The 6,393-nt window shown below is 41.1% G+C and overlaps 1 pseudogene; it reads left to right on the top strand.

Annotated features, from left to right (window-relative positions):
- The first annotated feature begins 4,200 nt into the window (after positions 1–4,200).
- Positions 4,201–4,318, top strand: LOC126288666 (5S ribosomal RNA; annotated as a pseudogene).
- Positions 4,319–6,393: the final 2,075 nt, after the last annotated feature.

Genomic DNA, 6,393 nt, shown 5'->3' with positions numbered 1-6,393 from the left:
ATTGTTTATCACCAACATGGTTCAATATATATCTGGAGGAAATTATTAGCGAACGTTTTGATGGAAGGAGATGACTTTGTATAGGGGGTCGGAGAGTGGAGTGTATAAGATTTGCAGACGACATGGTTGTGATGGCAGAGAGTGAAAGAGATATGGAACAAATGTTAGATGATCTAAATACAAAATTAGAACAATATGGAATGAAGATTAACAAGAAGGAAACGAAAAGTATGATAACTGGTGGAAAGAGGAGAAAATGCGGTATGAAACTATGGGGAGGAGAAAAAGAGCAAGTGAATAACTTCAATTACTTGGGAAGTGTAATAATGTATGACATGTATTGCTCAACATAAATTAGGAAAATAATTGCAATAGAAAAGAAGGATTCAGGAGGAAACAGAAATTACTTTGTGGACCACTAAACAAAGATCTAAGAAAAAGACTTGCCAAATGTACATCTGGAGCGTTGCACTATATGATGTGGTGACCGGGACATTGAGGACGGAAGATGAAAGAAGATTGGAGGCACTAGAGATGTGTATGGATATGGAGAAGAATGAAAAAAGTGAAATGGAAAGAAAGAGTAATGAATGAAGAAGTATTAAGAAGAGTTAGAGAAGAAAGAAAAGCGCTGAAAGTCATCAGAAAGAGGAAACGGAACTGGATTGGACATAGTTTTAGGAGGGACTGTTTATTGAATTAAGGAATAGAAGGAATGGTGGAGGGAAAAAGGGGAAGAGGAAAAAGAAGATATCAAATGCTGGACGATATCAGAGAAGACAAATATTCAGAAATGAAAATACTGGCTATGGACGGGACCTGCCGTAAGGCAGAATACCGTACTACTATTACTACTTCCAGTTCACAAGGTTTCGAGCAACTTTATCTGTTCTGAAAGCTAAGTTAATCTTCTCGACTCCTTTTTTGAACTTCCTTGCATATTTTCTGTATTTGATTCCAATGAAGCGTTGGAGAATATAGATCTAAGAAATATCTGAGCGCGCTTTCTTGATGTTCGACAGAGGCTTTCCTGTCTTTGTACAGCATCTTAATATTTTGCTATTCCGTGAAACTGAGCTGATGGTTATGATACACAGTTTACTTTTTGGAGTTTACAAACACATTTTTGACAGTAACCTACTTTTACTTATTTGACGCTACTAATGTCTGAGAGAAAACTAACCCATTGGTAACTACGAAATCACTGAACGTAATGGATAAAATTTCAGCAGCTTGTGTAGAGTTACAGCTGCTAAATAAGTAATCCATATAGGCACTTACTAACAGCTGTTGCTGAAACTTTAAGGCGAATAGGAACGAGATATCGAAGTTTTCTCGGCCCCTGGCCAGCGTAGTAACTAATACTGTTCAAAATGTTCTTAGAACGTTGGAATTAGTCTGAAAAGCGCACTGCTCCAGTTTTCACTTATGTTAAAGGATGTATAAAATATTCTACCAAGAACCAACGGAACATTGTCAATGTTGTATATGGAGGAACTCAGGTATATGCATCTCACGCGAAAGGCATCAGACACATAGAATGTACTTCTTTAAATCCAATGTCAAAGGTAAAACTAAATAGAATTTGTTATTGAGGGTGTGTCAAATATAAAATATTAAGGAACGAAAATTGTAATGAAGATACTCAGAAAAAATGATGACGATCGCGTTGCGTTTATGTGCCGTATTAATTCCATGTCTCTAGAGAAGACTGACAGTTACTGCTAAGGAGCTCTTTAAACTACCTGCATTTTAAAATGTATAGTACTTGTTTTAAAATATTGAAAAAAAGCTCCAACTTTTAAGCCTGATAATAAATATGGCGATGCTCACGATATAACGGTTTTGATGCGCACTGTAGGTGAGTGTAATAGTTAACGGTTAGTCCAGAATGAGTACATGCATGGATGGAAAGTTTGGTAGTAAATCAATATATGTGTAAGTGGGAAGTTTTCAGAGGGGTGCAAGTAGGTATTTTCGTTGTGGATTGCGAGTTTCAAGTGTGGAACAAGAGTCGTAGGAGTCGGTGATAGACCTTGTTCGTGGAGGGGAGTCATCAGTCTTTGATCGGTTTGATGCAGCCCCTCACGGATTTCTTTCTTACGCCGACCTCTTCATCTCACAGTAAACAAGCACCCTACACCCTCAGTTACTTTATCGATGTATTCCGACCTCTGTCTCTTACTCTCTCTAGTACCCTCTAGTATCATGGAAGTATTTACAGATGCCTTAAAAGTGTCCAGTCATCTTGCCCCTTTTTATTGTTAGGGTTTTCCATAGGTTCCTTTCTTCGACGTCTCATTCCTTATCTTATCAGTCACCTAATTTTCAACATTCTTCTGCACCATCACATCTCAAACGCGTCAGTTTTATTCTGTTCCTATTTTATAACTGTCAGTGATTTACTACCAACTATACTGTGCTCCAAACATATACTCTACAAAAAATTTCATCAAATTAAGGCCTATGTTTGATACTAGTAAACTGCCTTCGGTCAGGAATCTCTGTTTTTTAAGTCCACCTTGCTTAGTCCGTCATGGACTATTTTGCTTCCAAGGCAGCAGAGTTCCTTAACTTCGTCTGATTTGTGATCACCAATTTCGATGTAAAATTTCTCGCCGATTTTATTTCTGCTACTTAATATTACTTTCGTGTTTCTTTGGTTTACTCTCAGTGTATGTTCTGTACTCACTAGACTGTACATCCCATTCAAAAGTTCCTGTAAATCTTCTTCATCTTTACTGAGGATGGAATTGTCATCAGCAAATCTTATCATTGATATCCATCCACCCCCAACTTTAATCCCACTCTTGGGCCATTCTTTTATTTCCGCCATTCCTCCTTCGATGCATGGATTGAATAATAGACGCGAAAGACTGCATCGCTGCCTTACATTCTGTTTACCCGAGGACTGGGCTTTTCGTCTTGCAGTCTGACTGTTCCCTTTTGGTTGTTGTACGTACTTCATGTTACCCCTCTTTCCTTGTTGTTTATGCCTATTTTTCTCAGAATTTCGGACATCTCGTACCATTTTACTCTGTCGAACGGATTTTCCATGGCGACAATTCCTATGGTAGGAATCAGTTTTGCTTCCATTAAAGAGACTGCATCTGTGGTGCCTTTATCTATCCTAAAGCCAAGCTCGTCGTCATCTAACAGATTCTCTGCTTTCTTTTTCGTTCTTCTGTATATTATTCTTATCAATAATTTGAATGCATGAAGTGTTAAGCCGATTGCACTTATCTGCTCTTGGTATTTTGGGAATTGTATGGATGATATTTTCCCATAAGTCTGATGTTCTGTTTTCGGTCTTACAGATTCCACACACCAAGATGAATAATAGTTCGGTTGCCACTTCCCTTAGGATTTCCGAAGTTCTGACTGAATGTTATACATGCCTTCTGCCTCATTTAATCATAAGTCTTCCAAGGTACATTTGAATCATGTTTCTCATACGTGAGCCCCCATGTCTTCCATCATGTTATCACATAAGTCTTCAGTGTACCCTTTCCACCGATCAGATCTCTTAATTTTGCCACCCTTTATTTTATTTCACCGAAGGTTGTTTTGTCTTCTCTGTGTGATTTGATAGTCCTCCGGACACCTTTTTTTTTTTTTAGATTTCTTCACATCTTTCCTGCAGACACTTCACCTTGTTACCTGTATTCCTACCTTTCCCTGAAAATTTTAGGATTTCCTTCTTTCGTCGATTACTTGAAGTATTTGTTCTGTCACTGAAGGATCCTTCACAATAATCTCTCTTGTACCAATGTTTTACTATCCAACATTTATGATTGCCCTTTTTACAAATGTCCACTTCTCTTCAACTGAAGTGCCTAATATTCCCTATCAAGTGTCCACATCCTTAGCAAACTTCAAAGGCGTCTCGTCATTCCTTGGTATTAAAGTAACTCACTTTCTTGCCCATTGATTGTTCTGCAGGATTATTTTAAACTTCAGTCTACTCTTCGCCATTACTTAACTGTGAGTTGAGTCTGCATTTGCTTCTGGGTATGCCTAACAATCCAACATCTGATTCCGGATCCTCTGTCTGGCCGTGATCTAATCCAGCCGGAGCCTTTTCATGTCTTCGTGTCTTTACCAAGTACCCCTCCTCTCTTGTGATTCTTATGAGAGGATTCGCTATTAGCATCCGAAATTTACAGCAGAAGTAAATTGGTCTTTCTTTTCTCTCATTCCGGCAATGGCCTTGCCGCAGTGGATACACCGGTTCCCGTGAGATCACCGAAGTTAAGTGCTGTCGGGCGTGGTCGGCACTTGGATGGGTGACCATCCAGGCCGCCATGTGCTGTTGCCATTTTTCGGGGTGCACTCAGCCTCGTGATGCGAACTGAGCAGCTACTCGACCGAATAGTAGCGGCTTCGGTCAAGAATACCATCATAACGACCGGGAGAGCGGTGTGCTGACCCCACGCCCCTCCTATCCGCATCCTCCGACGTGGGTGACAAGGCGGTCGGATGGTCCCGGTAGGCCACTCGTGCTTTCTTTCTCTCATTCCTGCTGGGAAGCCCATATTCTCCTGTAATCCTTCCTCTACAACCAAGTTACAGTCACTCATGATTATTAGACTTTCATCGCGCTTTACAACGTGAATCTCTCGTTCGACAGTCTTATACACTTGCTCTGCCTCTTAGTGTTCTGCTTATGATGTCGGCATGAGGATCTAAACTAACGTTGTCGGCTCTGGTGTGCTGTCCAATCTGATGAAGACGACACTGACTGAACTTTCCTATTGCCAATTATATCATTTTCTGCTGCTGTTAATATTACACTGTATTCGTCATACCAGACATCCTTAACTACTCCCATTTCATCCGAGTACCACTAATGCATCTAGATTGAGCCCTTCACTTCCCTTGTCAGAATTGTAGCTTTCCTACTACCTTCAAGCTTCTGACTTTCCACGCTTTGGCTCGCCTTTGGCGGTCCCCTCCCGGAGATCCGAATACTCAGGGTCTTTGCCAATGGAGAGATCATAATGACAGAATTTCAGCTACAGGTAACATGTCCTAGGGATAAACCTTATATTTCTTTAACATAGTGATTTCCATTGACTGATGCATCCGCATGCCTTTGAACATCGCGGATTCTCCCTACTTTTAGGGGCAGATTACCACCCCACCCCAGGGGCAAGAGAGTGCCCTGAAACTCTGTCCACTCCTCCGTCCTCTTTGAAAAACCCTTTGGTAGAACGAAGGCGACTTCTTATGGCGAAAATCTTGGGCTGCCATAGCAGAAAGACAGATATTCGTACGAATTTCTGGATAAAGAACTTGGATAAAGTAATCTTGTTGCGAGATATGGAGTATGTGGTGCTGAAAGTAGTTGAAAACAGAGAAACTGCAGCGGACAAGGTTAGCGGCCGTAGGAGTTGTCAGATTTACATGCTTCCAAAGGGTCGTTGGGTATTGTATCACCTGGTGTGGGCTGCGTGTAAAGAAGAGTAGATGGATGCAAAGTGCAAGGTAGATAGCATGATGTTAAAGGATAAGAAGTGAGTGGTAAAATCTGTCTATCAGAAATTTAAGAAATAGTTTCAGAAAAGTCTACTGTAGGTATGAATGGCCGCAGAAAGTTGCAGCCCACATATCTGACCTGTTGTCAGTTTTAGTGCTAGCAGCAATACTAGCATAAGAAAATAGTATTTTTCATAGTAAACCAGAAGTTAGGTTAGTGTTCTTTCACGTCCCGTCGACAACGAGGTCATTAGAGACGGAGCGGAAGCTCGGGTTAGTGAAGGATGGGGAAGGAAATCGGCCGTGCCTTTTCAAAGGAATCATCCCGGCAAGTAAACCAGGAGTGAGAAGCTGATTAAGTCACATCACAATAAGAGAGACTGAAAGAAGAGGAAAGTATGTAACTTTAATAGTCGCTTCGTGTAGATACCGACATTTATTCTAACGCGTCCTCCTCCACAGCTGAGCAGTTAAAGTGTAGAATGCTATGCAAAGGGCCTGGGTAGGAAGATTATTCCGCTGGGGGACTAGGTTTTGTCTTCGCCACTGTCTCATCCCTATCGACAAGCAAGTCACAAACCGGCGTGAACGGAAAGGATTTACAGTACGCTGCTATTCTATGCGAATGGAGGCCCTAGTCACACGTAAATTTCATTTCATTCCAACGTGTGACGGAGTATAATTTATTATTTTGGGGATTCCGAGTATTCAGTGCCGACTATGGACGTACCTCCTGTAAAGAGTAGTTCCTTAGCGTTCCACTCAGAGCAAGATAGGCCAGGGAAATTCTGCATAAGCCCCTGCTGTGACCTGCTCCTATTCCGTGAGTTCCAAATTTAGGTCTTATGTCAAAGCAGTAAGTGGTTCAAAACAAAATGTCCAGACACTCTGTGACCAAAATGGTATTGAAACAGA

Source organism: Schistocerca gregaria, chromosome 1 (assembly GCF_023897955.1).
Source record: "Schistocerca gregaria isolate iqSchGreg1 chromosome 1, iqSchGreg1.2, whole genome shotgun sequence".
Classification (NCBI taxonomy): domain Eukaryota; kingdom Metazoa; phylum Arthropoda; class Insecta; order Orthoptera; family Acrididae; genus Schistocerca; species Schistocerca gregaria.
The sequence above is the reverse complement of the archived record's forward strand: the minus strand, read 5'-3'. Positions and strand labels throughout refer to the sequence as shown.